Source organism: Coregonus clupeaformis, chromosome 24 (assembly GCF_020615455.1).
Source record: "Coregonus clupeaformis isolate EN_2021a chromosome 24, ASM2061545v1, whole genome shotgun sequence".
In the NCBI taxonomy this organism is placed as follows: domain Eukaryota; kingdom Metazoa; phylum Chordata; class Actinopteri; order Salmoniformes; family Salmonidae; genus Coregonus; species Coregonus clupeaformis.
In genome coordinates this window covers 7,665,015-7,678,971 of record NC_059215.1, presented here as the reverse complement: position 1 = coordinate 7,678,971, position 13,957 = coordinate 7,665,015, and the positions used below count along the sequence as shown (strand labels likewise).

Here is a 13,957-nt window from a genome sequence, read left to right as displayed (position 1 = left end):
GTGGACGGCACACAGCTGTACATTTCAATGAAACATGATAAGGCCCAAAATTGCCTACCCTGGAAGCCTGTGTTTCAGACATAAGGCACATTTTTTACTTTTAAACTTGGACAAAACAGAGATGCTAGTTCTAGGTCCAAAGAAACAAAGACATCTGCTGCTTGATCTGACAATTAATCTTGATGGTTGTACAGTCGTCTCAAATATAACTGTGAAGGACCCTGATATCTCTTTTGACAAACATATGAAGAATATTTTAAGGGCAGCTTTTTTTCCATCTTCGCAACATGGCAAAAATTGGAAACTTTTTGTCCAAAAATTATGCAGAAAAGCTAATCCATGTTTTTGTCACTTATAGATTAGACTACTGCAATGCTCTACTCTCCAGCTACCCGGATAAAGCACTAAATAAACTTCAGTTAGTGCTAAATACGGATGCTAGAATCTTGACTACAACCAAAAGAATGTATCATATTACTCCAGTGTTAGCCTCTCTACACTGGCTTCCTGTTAAGGCTAGGGCTGATTTCAAGGTTTTACTGCTAACCTACAAACCTTTACATGGACTTGGTCCTACCTATCTCTCCGATTTGGTCCTACACGTACGCTACGGTCACAAGATGCAGGCCTCCTTATTGTTCCTAAGCAAACAGCTGGAGGCAGGGCTTTCTCCTACAGAGCTCCATTTTTATGGAATGGTCTACCTATGTGAGAGAAGCAGACTCGGTCTCAACCTTTAAGTCTTTACTGAAGACTCATCTCTTCAGTAAGTAATATGATTGAGCGTAGTCTGGCCCAGGTGTGAACGGCAAGGCACTGGAATAACGAACCACCCTTGCTGTCTCTGCCTGGCCGGTTCCCCTCTATCCACTGGGATTTTCTGCCTCTGACCCTGTTACGGGGGCTGAGTCACTGGACTAGGAGGGATGAGTCATGTCGTGCCAGGCTTTTTTACACTATATTCGAGTTGAGTAGGTTGGGTCACTCACGTGATCTTCCTGTCCGGTCTTGTGCCCCCTTGGGCTCGTGCAGTGGAGGAGATCTTCATGGGCTACACTCAGCCTTGTCTCAGGGTAGTAAGTTGGTTGTCTGTTGATATCCCTCTAGTGGTGTGGGGGCTGTGCTTTGGCAAAGTAGGTGGGGTTATATCCTGCCTGGTTGGCCCTGTCCGGGGGTATCGTCGGACGGGGCCACAGTGTCCCCCGACCCCCCCTGTCTCAGCCTCCAGTATCTATGCTGCAATAGTCTATGTGCAAGAGGGCTAGGGTCAGTCTGTTATATCTAGTATAATTCTCCTGTCTTATCTGGTGTCCTGTGTGAATTAAGTATGCTCCCTCTAATTCTCGCACTCTCCCTCTCTCACTCTGCTCCCGGAGGACCTGAGCCCTAGGACCATGCCTCAGGACTACCTGACCTGACGACTCCTGACTGTCCCTGGTCCATCTGGTCATGCTATGGAACCCTGACCTGTTACCTTGTCCCGGATCTGCTGTTTTTGACTCTCTCGCTCCCTCTCTCTCTCTACCGCAGCTGCTGTCCCGACCTCTGAATGCTTGGCTAGGAAAGGCCAACTGACATTTACTCCTGAGGTGCTGACCTGTTGCACACTCTACAACCACTGTGATTATTACTTCACCCTGCTGGTCATCTATGAACATTTGAATATCTTGAAGAACAATCTGGCCTTAATGGCCATTTACTCTTATAATCTCCACCCGGCACAGCCAGAAGAGGACTGGCCACCCCTCAGAGCCTGGTTCCTCTCTAGGTTTCTTCCTAGGTTCCTGCCTTTGTAGGGAGTTTTCCCTAGCCACCGTGCTTCTACATCTGCATTGCTTACTGATTGGGGTTTTAGGCTGGGTTTCTGTATAAGCACTTTGTGACACCTGCTGATATAAATAAATGTGATTGATTTGATTGTTAGGCAGGGTGCCATGTGTTTGTGGCTGCACCTCGTCATGGTTCCTGACAGTGCAGGACAGGGTGAGGTGTTAATAGAGGCTGGTTGGGTAAACAGAGCAGCTGTCAGCAGGGCTGCCTCCTGGATGTACTCCAGGAAAATAAAGGTAGCTACTCCACTACACTACAAACTGAGCCACCCAGGCTAAATGAGACATGATCAATGAGAGTGACCTAACGTATACTCACCATAGTGTTCCTGCAAAGACCCCAAAGCAAATCACGGTGTTCTCAGGTCCCAAACACAGTACAAATGCACATCTCACAGCTTATTATGAAACAATCTTTCAAAATCTACAAATGTCACAAGATAATCAATCTTATCACAAATGATCAAGCTTCTTACAAATGATCAAGCATGTCACAAAAGTTTGTACAGTATGCACTCGAAAATAACATGCAAAACGAAGCATACACATTACCTGTCCCACTTAAGAGTCTCCATCTGTGCAATACAAGTAGAGATGAGGTCAATCAAGTCACAGTGCAGCCTTATCCAGCACCAACACAGTTGCCCCAGCCTATAGCATAGTTTCAGCACCGGACAGCGACATGTAGTTTCATTCACAAATCCCTCCTGTCCATATATAAAGTCTCCCCCTATCTATTCATATTACATAAGGAGTTAAAGCCAGGCAGGGAAAAATAGTTGGAATACACCCTTACCAGAGCAATCTCCTTGATCCTATTATCCACAATGGACGGGCCAACCCATTCACCAGAGAGGCACTTAAGGGTTAATGTAACAGTGCCTTAATAACGTCCCTCGGTCGCTCACCCATCAGCCCAAGAAACTGCAGTCCTCCTCTCACTGTTCCCACTGCAGCAGTACTCACTCTCCCGTACCCACACACACATGAACGTACACACACACACATTCTCTCTCACACGACCCTCACCCTTCATTCTCTCAATCCCCTCCTCCTCTTCCTTTTTCGCTACCCCCAGAGTGGATCCCCCTCCCCTTTCCATCTCTTCTCTCCCCCACATCTTCCACCCCCTCCCTCTATCCTCCAATTCATCCTCCCCCTCCCTCCATCCTCCCCCAACTCCAGCGCGCTCTCTCTCTCACTCTCTCAGCCTCCTGATTTGTGATGCTGCTCACACTGTGCTGTATGCAGCACTCCTCTCTGCCACCCTGCTCCAACACTGAAGGGCAACCCGAGAGAATCCATATGCAAAACTGTCAAACCCACATCAAGAACCTAGCGGTACTTCAAACAAACCCAACCGAAGACTAGCACCTCTGGGAACTGTACAGATTCTAGCATCTCGGGGAACTGTACATAGTCTAGCAGCTCGGGGAACGATACAGAGACTAGCATCTCAGGGAACGATACAGAGTCTAGCAGCTCTGGGAACGATACAGAGTCTAGCAGCTCGGGGAACGATACAGAGTCTAGCAGCTCGGGGAACGATACAGAGTCTAGCAGCTCGGGGAACTATACAGAGTCTAGCAGCTCGGGGAACGATACAGAGACTAGCATCTCAGAGAACGATACAGAGTCTAGCAGCTCGGGAACGATACAGAGTCTGGCAGCTCGGGGAACGATACAGAGTCTAGCAGCTCGGGGAACGATACAGAGTCTGGCAGCTCGGGGACCGATACAGAGTCTAGCAGCTCGGGGAACGATACAGAGTCTAGCAGCTCGGGGAACGATACAGAGACTAGCATCTCAGGGAACGATACAGAGTCTAGCAGCTTGGGGAACGATACAGAGTCTAGCAGCTCGGGGAACGATACAGAGTCTAGCAGCTCGGGAACGATACAGAGTCTAGCAGCTCGGGGAACGATACAGAGTCTAGCAGCTCGGGGAACGATACAGAGTCTGGCAGCTCGGGGACCGATACAGAGTCTAGCAGCTCGGGGAACGATACAGAGTCTGGCAGCTCGGGGAACGATACAGAGTCTAGCAGCTCTGGGAACGATACAGAGTCTAGCAGCTCGGGGAACGATACAGAGTCTAGCAGCTTGGGGAACGATACAGAGTTCAGATGTAAAACGTGTCAGGGAAGGAAACGGAGAGGAGGAAAGAGACAACATGAGAACAGGATGAGAGTAGAACAGCAGATGGGTAGAGTAAGAGTAAGTAGATAGGGATGTAGAGTAGAGTGAGAGAGTGGAGAAAGAATAGAGAAATGAGAGAGGAGAGACCCCAATATGTGGCACACACACTATAGCCAGAAGAGGTAGTTTGACACTGAAGGAGGGACTACTGAGAGATTCTCTTTCAGATGCTCACTAGGCTCACACACACAAATACACAAAAAAATGATGTTTTATAGTATGTGAAATTTCTAACATAGTACTCCGACTACCCATACTGAACAAGTGGCGGGAGTCGAACGCAATCGCGCATTAACAAACCTCCAAACGAGCTTCAATGCCATACAACACTCCTTCAGTAGCCTCCAACTGCTCTTAAACACTAGTAAAACTAAATGCATGCTTTTCAATCGAACGCTGCTGGCACCCGCCCACCCGACTAGAATCACCACTCTTGACGGATCTGACCTAGAGTATGTGGACAACTACAAATACCTAGGTGTCTGGTTAGACTGTAAACTCTCCTTCCAGACTCACATAAAGAATCTCCAATCCAAAGTTAAATCTAGAATCGGCTTCCTATTTCGCAACAAAGCCTCCTTCACTCATGCTGCCAAACATGCCCTCGTAAAACTGACTATCCTACCAATCCTTGACTTCGGCGATGTAATTTACAAAATAGCCTCCAACACTCTACTCAGCAAATTGGATGTAGTCTATCACAGTGCCATCCGTTTTGTCTCCAAAGCCCCATACGCTACCCACCACTGTGACCTGTACGCTCTTGTTGGCTGGTCCTCACTACATGTTCGTCGTCAAACCCACTGGCTCCAGGCCATCTATAAATCACTGCTAGGCAAATCCCCGCCTTATCTTAGCTCATTGGTCACCATAGCAGCACCCACCCGTAGTCTGCGCTCCAGCAGGTATATCTCACTGGTCATTCCCAAAGCCAACACCTCCTTTGGCCGCCATTCCTTCCAGTTCTCTGCTGCCAATGACTGGAACGAATTGCAAAAATCTCTGAAGCTGGAGACTCGTATCTCCCTCACTAACTTTAAGCATCAGTTGTCAGAGCACCTTACCGATCACTGCACCTGTACACAGCCCATCTGAAATTAGCCCACCCAACTACCTCATCCCTATATTGTTATTTATTTTGCTCTTTTGCACCCCAGTATCTCTATTTGCACATAATCTCTTGCACCTCTAGCATTCCAGTGTTAATACTATTGTAATTATTTTGCACTATAGCCTATTTATTGCCTTACCTCCATAACTTGCTACATTTGCACACACTGTATATATATTTTCTGTTGTATTTTTGACTTTATGTATTTTACCCCATATGTAACTCTGTGTTGTTTTTATCGCACTGCTTTGCTTTATCTTGGCCAGGTCGCAGTTGTAAATGAGAACTTGTTCTCAACTGGCTTACCTGGTTAAATAAAGGTGAAATAAAAAAAATTAAAAATAAAAAGAGGACGCATTCAGAGTACTATGTTAAAAATGTCACATACTATAAAACATAACTTTTTTTGCATACTATTTAGTACGCTAGTATGGGTATTCGGACATGTCCAAGTGACACGCACGCACACATATGCACACACAAACACGCACACACACGAAGGCACACGCACGCATGCACATAAACTCTCACTAATGTCTTTGCAGCAGAAATGTTATTGTCATGGATACATGGAACAATTTAAACTTAACCGTACTTTAGAAATGCTGTAAGGGCTCAAATCCAACTGAAATCTCACAAGTAGCTATAAGGATATTGACAGAAGCTGTGAATCAGCAGTGGGTCTGACCAACCAAACTGTTCTTTCCCACGCCTTTTCCAAACTGCAGTGACAACAGCAAAGATGGATCACAATAATCACAGTGGCAGCAGCAGTAGAGAGGCTCTACAAGATCATTTATGTAATAATGTAGTAGTACTGTAGTAGTACTAGTTGATGTAGTCATAACAACAATCACAACAGCAGTAGTCATTTTGTATATGCAGCAAAACCTACAGGACATTTAAGATGGAGGTAGTGCTAAAATGAAATGAGAAAACATTGCAAACACACTATAGCTTTCTCATGGATTTATTTTCCTAGCTTACTGTTTCAGATCTTCATTTGGGTCGTCTTAGAGTTGGCACAATAAATGTATTTGTCCTCTACTGCAGCATGTTTCTATGATGCTCTCTCTGTACGTTAGGACCTTTGCTGAGCCAGACAATTCAGAGTCCTCTGGGTTTTTTATAGTGTTGCGGAAAATTATAATCATCCCGTAAGTGAAGCTGCCTCCAAGTGGCTGGCGATGAGCACTCCTAAATGAAATCAATAAGGCCTCAATCAGTGGGAACGAAAGAAAGAGGGATGGCTTTTAGTAATTTCGCAACCCAGGCCTGGAGAAACAAGAGCAAGTATAATTTGTTGTCTGCTCCTGCCATACCTGCCAATAGTAGTTTCGATTGGTTGCATGTTTAATAGATGATTACTATGCCAATGTCACGGATTCTGCCGAGGCTGCCCCTCCTCCTTGCTCGGGCAGGCTTCAGCGTTCGTCGTCACCGGAATCACTGTTGTTGTCTGATTGTCACACACCTGTTTCCCATTGTGTAATTACTCCTTCCCTATTTAACCCGGTGGCTCCCATTGTGTTTTGTGCGTGTTTGTTATTTCGTTTCGTGTGTCGTTTGGTGAGTGGGTTTGCTCCTCCCTGTGTGGAGGTATTTTGTATTTGTTTCTTTACTTATTAGTAAAGTACGTTTTCATTGAGGTCTGTGTCCTGCGCCTGACTTCGACCCACTGCATTACACTGACACTCGTGACAGAAACACGCACCAGTATGGAGTCAGCAGGTACAGCCAGTCAGTCCGGATCGATGAAGGAACGCGTCCAACGACAGGAAAGCATGATCCAGGCTCTCGGCACCGCTATGGAGAGAGTGGTAAATACTATGGAACGATGGGAGAGAGGTGGCTTGTCTGCACCTCCTCCAACCACTCAACCACCCACACCACTGTCCACCCCTTCGCCACCTGGGTCCAGTGGGATTCGGCTCTCGCTCCCGAGGGCATATGACGGTACACCAGCCGTGTGTCAGGGTTTTCTTCTCCAGGTAGAGCTCTACCTGGCAACCATTCACCCGGCGCCCTCGGGATACGAGAGCGTGTCCGCCCTCATCTCCTGTCTGTCGGGGAAGGCGCTCGAGTGGGCCAACGCCGAGTGGGGAGGAATTGATGCTACATCAGTCCGCTACGAGGATTTCACCGAACGTCTGTTCCACCTAAGACAGGAGAGGAGGAGCGCGCAGGATTTTGCGCTGGAGTTCAGGACTCTGGCAGCCAGACCAGGATGGAATGAGAGGGCCTTGATAGACCACTATCGATGCAGCCTAAGGGAGGACGTTCGTCGGGAACTGGCCTGCAGGGATACCAACTTCAACCTGGACCAACTGGTGGATATGTCCATCAGGCTGGATAACCTGTTGGAAACCCGCGGACGTTCTGATCGGGGCCCGTCCATTCCATCCCTCAGCACCTCCGACCCTACCCCCATGGAGCTCGGAGGTGCTGCGCTTAGTGAGACCAGGAGAGGGGCCGTCCCCTGTACCAACTGTGGCCGCAGAAGACACACTGCTGGTCGGTGCTGGGGAGGGTCCCCAGGGAGTCGAGGCAGTAGGCAGAGCACTGGTCGACCGTCTCAGGTGAGTAAGCACCCGACTCACCCAGAGCTCCCTGTTGCTCATATGTGTATTGAGGTTGTTTTCCCAGAGTTTTCTCCTCATTCCCAGCATCAGGCGCTAGTAGATTCAGGCGCAGCTGGGAATTTGATTGATCGTCAGTATTCACTTAGTTTAGGGATTCCCAATGTACGTGTTGATGTGCCCTTCCCTGTACATGCATTAGATAGTCGCCCGTTAGGGTCGTGCCTAATCAGGGAGGTCACCGCTCCACTCTTAATGAAGACGCAGGGGGGTCATGAGGAGAGGATTAGTCTCTATCTGATTGATTCTCCTGCGTATCCTGTGGTGTTGGGACTTCCCTGGTTAACCACTCATGACCCCACTATTTCATGGCAACAGAGGGCTCTCAAGGGATGGTCCAGTCAGTGCTCAGGGAGGTGTGTAGGGGTGTCCTTAGGGGCTACTACGGTGGAGAGTCCAAACCAGGTCTCCACCATGCACATTCCTCCGAGTATGCCGATTTGGCTCTCGCCTTCAGTAAAAAGAGGGCGACTAAATTACCACCCCATCGTCCGGGGGATTGTGCGATAAATCTCCAGGTGGGCGCTGCACTTCCCCAGAGTCACGTGTATCCTCTGTCACAGGAGGAGAAGGCGGCTATGGAAACATATGTCTCCGAATCTCTGAGACAGGGATACATTCGGCCTTCCACTTCACCTGTTTCCTCAAGTTTCTTTTTCGTGAAGAAGAAGGTTGGTGGGTTACGCCCGTGCATTGATTACCGTGGTCTTAATCAGATCACCGTCAAGTACAGCTATCCACTACCTCTGATAGCTTGTATGACGGAGTCATTGCACGGGGCGCGCTTCTTCACAAAATTGGATCTCAGGAGCGAGTACAACCTGGTGCGTATCCGGGAGGGAGATGAGTGGAAGACGGCATTCAGTACCAACTCAGGACACTATGAGTACCTCGTCATGCCATACAGGTTGATGAATGCTCCATCAGTCTTCCAATCCTTTGTCGATGAGATTTTCAGGGATCTGCACGGACTAGATGTAGTGGTGTATATTGACGACATTCTCATATACTCCGCTACACGGGCCGAGAATGTGTCCCTGGTGCGTAAAGTGCTTGGACGACTATTGAAGCATGACCTGTATGCCAAGGCGGATAAATTCCTGTTCTTTCAGGAGTCCATCTCCTTCCTAGGGTACCACATGTCCCCGTCTGGGGTGAGGATGGAGAGTGACCGCATTTCGGCCGTGCGTAATTGGTCGACTCCAACCACGGTGAAGGAGTTGCAGTGATTTTTGGGGTTTGCCAACTACTACCGGAGGTTTATCCGGGGCTTTGGTCAGGTAGCGGCTCCCATTACCTCGTTGCTGAAGGGGGGACCGGTGCGTCTGCGGTGGTCAGCTGAGGCGGACAGGGCGTTCAGTCATCTGAAGAACCTGTTTACCTCGGCTCCAGTGCTGGCTCATCCGGATCCCTCCTTGGCTTTCACGGTTGAGGTGGACGCGTCGGAGGCTGGGATAGGTGCTGTACTTTCCCAGCGCTCGGGCACACCACCCAAACTCCGCCCCTGTGCGTTCTTTTCGAAGAAGCTCAGTCCGGCGGAGCGCAACTATGATGTGGGGGACCGGGAGCTGTTGGCTGTGGTCCAAGCCCAGAAAGCGTGGAGACATTGGCTTGAGAGGGCTAAACACCCTTTTCTCATTTTGACTGACCACCGCAATCTGGAGTACATCCGGGCAGTGAGGAGATTAAACCCTCGCCAGGCAAGGTGGTCCATGTTTCTCACCCGTTTATGTTTTCACCCTTTCTTACAGGCCAGGTTCCCAGAACGCTAAGGCAGATGCTCTGTCCCGACTGTATGACACGGAGGAGAGTTCCGTGGAGCCCACTCCCATACGTCCAGCGTCGTGTCTGGTGGCACCGGTGGTGTGGGAGGTGGACACGGACATCGAGCGGGCGTTACATAATGAAACTACTCCTCCCCAGTGTCCAGAGGGTCGTGTGTACGTTCCGCTGGAGGTCCGCTATCGTTTGATCTATTGGGCTCACACGTCACCCTCCTCTGGTCATCCTGGTATCGGTCGGACAGTGCATTGTCTTAGTGGGAAGTACTGGTGGCCCACCTTAGCTAAGGACGTGAGGGTTTATGTTTCCTCCTGCTCGGTGTGCGCCCAGTGTAAGGCTCCTAGACACCTGCCCAGAGGGAAATTGCAACCCCTACCCATTCCACAACGACCATGGTCCCACCTATCGGTGGACTTCGTGACGGATCTTCCCCCCTCACAAGGGAACACCACGATCCTGGTCGTTGTGGATACGTTTTCTAAGTCCTGCTGCCTCATTCCTCTGCCCGGTCTCCCTACGGCCCTACAGACTGCTGAGGCCCTATTTACACACGTCTTCCGGCACTATGGGGTACCTGAGGATGTAGTGTCTGATCGGGGTTCCCAGTTCACCTCAAGGGTCTGGAGGGCGTTCATGGAACGTCTGGGAGTCTCGGTCAGCCTGACCTCAGGGTTTCACCCCGAAAGTAACGGGCAGGTGGAGAGAGTCAACCAGGAGGTGGGTAGGTTTCTGAGGTCGTACTGCCAGGACCGGCGGGGGGAGTGGTCGGTTTTCCTCCCCTGGGCAGAGATGGCCCAAAACTCACTCCGCCACTCCTCCACTAACCTTACTCCATTCCAGTGTGTATTAGGTTATCAGCCGGTTCTGGCGCCTTGGCATCAGAGCCAAATCGAGGCACCTGCGGTGGATGAATGGTTTCAGCGCTCGCAGGAGACCTGGAACGCTGCCCATGTGCGCCTGCAGCGGGCCATCGGGTGGCAAAAGGAGAGCGCCGACCGCCACCGCAGTGAGGGTCCGGTGTGTGCACCGGGGGACCGGGTCTAGCTCTCGACCCGAAACCTGCCCCTTCGCCTGCCCTGCCGGAAGCTGGGTCAGTGGTTTGTGGGGCCATTCAAAGTCCTGAGGAGATTGAACGAGGTATGTTATAGGTTACAGCTTCCTCCTGAGTATCGTTTTAACCCCTCGTTCCATGTGTCTCTCAGGCCGGTGGTAGCTGGTCCACTCCAGGAGTCTGAGATACAGGAGGTTCCTCCACCCCCACTGGACATCTAGGGGGCACCGGTGTACTCGGTCCGTTCCATCTTAGATTCGAGGCGTCAGGTGGGAGGCCTGCAGTATCTCGTGGAGTGGGAGGGGTATGGTCCGGAGGAACGGTGCTGGGTCCCTAGGAGGGACATCCTCGATCCCTCCATGTTGAGGGATTTCCACCGCAGTCATCTGACTCGCCCCACGCCGCGTCCTCCTGGCCGTCCCCGAGGCCGGTGTCGGGGGTGTACTGTCACGGATTCTGCCGAGGCTGCCCCTCCTCCTTGCTCGGGCAGGCTTCGGCGTTCGTTGTCACCGGAATACTAGCTACTGCCGATCTATGTTCTATGTTTCTATATTCTACCTGTTGTTGTCTGATTGTCACACACCTGTTTCCCATCATGTAATTACTCCTTCCCTATTTAACCTGGTGGCTCCCGTTGTGTTTTGTGCGGGTTTGTTATTTCGTTTCGTGTGTCGTTTGGTGAGCGGGTTTGCTCCTCCCTGTGTGGAGGTATTTTGTATTTGTTTCTTTACTTATTAGTAAAGTACGTTTTCATTGAGTTCTGTGTCCTGCACCTGACTTCGACCCACCGCATTACACTGACACTCGTGACAGCAGAGTTTGGCAACTAGCTCCCACAGTCTCACGTCAGAATTAGACGTTCATGCATGTTTCTCAAACGACAAATTTTCGAATTTGTTGCAAACGTCTAATTTCAAAGTATTTAAGGTTAAGTTTAGGTATTAACTCAACATTTTTAAGGTTAAGTTTAGGCCTTAACTCCAAAATCTTAAGGTTAGGCATCAACGCCAAATGGTTAAGGTAAGGGTTAAGGTTTGGGATAGGCTTAAAACACAAATCTCAAAAAAGACTTTCTATCGATGGATTTTAACTTGCAACCTTTGGAATCAGAGGCAGATGTTTACACCCATCCGCCATCCCCGTCCACACCACCCTAGCAAAACCAAAACCTACTTGAAGGTAACAATGCACACTGTTGCCCCTAGTGGCCAGTTTCCATGTCATCTCTCGATGTCCTCAGACATGGATAGACTTTGAATACTGACTTGTATCACGGGTGACCTGGCTGGGGTTTGGAAATTATCCAATAATTATAAAAATCAATTCACTGACTCTGTCACAGTGATTTGCCATGTACCAGAATGACTCAAATGGAACAGATATCTTCTACTCTGAAGATATTTTTGTTGGTTTAGAAGCAAAAGTACTGTATGCATTTTACAATGTTTGTTCTTTCTTAACTATGTCTTACTGGTTGTCACAAATGGAAATTACTGTGTCGTAACTCTAAAGTTCTAAAGCAATGGCTCTAAACTTACCTGGAAGTGATCCAGTATCTTATGACACAGTGGCCTAAAATACAGGGCTGATTCAGTGTCTCAGTAACAACGCTGTATTGATCTGCTCTGCCCTGGATTCGTGGCACATGTGGTTGACCTCTGGTGAGTGTGACAGCTGTCCAGTGGTACAAGAGAATGGAGAGGATGAGGATGTGAGGTTGCAAGTGAACAATAGTACTTTTTACTGCTACAACAATTGCAACTTCTCCTACTGTTGTTGCTGCTGCTATTACAACTACTACTACTACTACTGCCACTACTACTACTACTGCTGCTGCTGCTACTACTACTGCTACTACTACTACTACTACTAATACTGTTACTACTACTACTACAACTACTATTACTACTACTACTCCTAATCCTCATACACAGTGATGATCCTTTGTGAGAGACATTCATAGAGATAGAGCGGTAATAGTGCTCATTAAACTGCTGAACAGTGAGACAAAAGAGGAGCACAGGAGAGGAACAAATCCTCATTGAACAACGATGCTGGAGAATCAAGAACAAAGATAAGCAGCTCGTGTAGCTGTATCATGGACTATACACATAAACACGTCGATACCTACACACATGTGCATGCACAATGAACACACAGAGCCCGCATGCACAGACGTATACCCCCATTAATCAAGTGAAGCCCCAGTGGTTTCCCTCCCTTAACATTACTATGCCTGTGATGGCCTCCAAGATGTCTGCCAAGTGTCTTAATTCTGCAGTCTGACAATCTCTCCCCAGTCTCTTTAAGGAATACCCAATAAATATGCATCAATCCAACAGCTTGCAGGGGAAGGGAAGGGAGTGGGCAGACAGAACAGAGGGGAAACGGAGTGGGGTTGGGGGGGAAGTGGGGGGTTTGAGGAGATGCCACAAGGCTGTGACTGCAGAATCTCTCTCTCTCTCTCTCTCTCTCTCTCTCTCTCTCTCTCTCTCTCTCTCTCTCTCTCTCTCTCTCTCTCTCTCTCTCTCTCTCTCTCTCTCTCTCTCTCTCTCTCTCTCTCTCTCTCTCTCTCTCTCTCTCATACTGAGCTGCCAAACGAAACTAGGTGCCTTTCAGCTGTGGTTGGCCCACTTTGAATCTGGCATGGTGAAAGGGAAGGGAACCCATCCACCTAGAGCACTGTTATTTCCCAAATCCTACTGTAAAATGTGTCCTGTTCACGCTACTGCTCATTTCACAACGTTGGGAGGAACAGCTAAAGCCACATACAATGTCCAGGTAATGTCGAATCATCTCTTGTTTAAAGACTGAGACATGAACAGATGCTGAATGGACACAATCGTTGTGTGGTGGAGAGAGCGAGAGAGAGAGAGAGAGAGAGAGAGAGAGTAGAACATGATCTAATTGGTAGTGACACATGCCTGGCCTGAGCCATAGCAACAGAAAATCAATAACATTAAAGATATTATAGATTACCTAATAGACCTACACATTCAATGCAAATACAGGGTTTCTATTCCGTTCCAAATAACGTCTGTTCTGAGCATACCCTTCGCATCGATAATATTACAGATTCAGAAAGCAAACTTACAAACACAATATTCAATAGCCTTTCTGGCGTCCACCAACATATGAATATCTATTCCCTGCGGTATCAATTTCCATTCAATAGATGTTAAACTGATCAATGTTAATGTTGATTAGACTGCACACAGGGCCACCTGTGTTTCATCCAGTATAAAGGACAGAGGGTGGGCAGGGGGCAGTATCTGTTCTCCCAGGAGGTGCTCTCCTCTGGGCTTTATTAGCACTCGCTGGGCCCCCGTGGCTCCAGGCTGTCATCA

At 48.7% G+C, this 13,957-nt stretch overlaps 1 protein-coding gene across 4 annotated transcripts in view; it reads right to left on the bottom strand.

Annotated features, from left to right (window-relative positions):
* Positions 1-13,957, bottom strand: part of LOC121538483 (synaptotagmin-2) — a 119,244-nt gene that overhangs the window by 42,879 nt on the left and 62,408 nt on the right. Inside the window, exon 1 of one of the 4 annotated variants that reach the window (XM_041846535.2) lies at positions 2,626-2,809. The exons of the other annotated variants lie outside the window; for them this stretch is intronic. The gene's annotated coding sequence lies outside the window, so the exon portion shown is untranslated. Of the gene's footprint in view, positions 1-2,625; positions 2,810-13,957 lie in introns of those variants that run through there. 4 annotated transcript variants of the gene reach the window in all.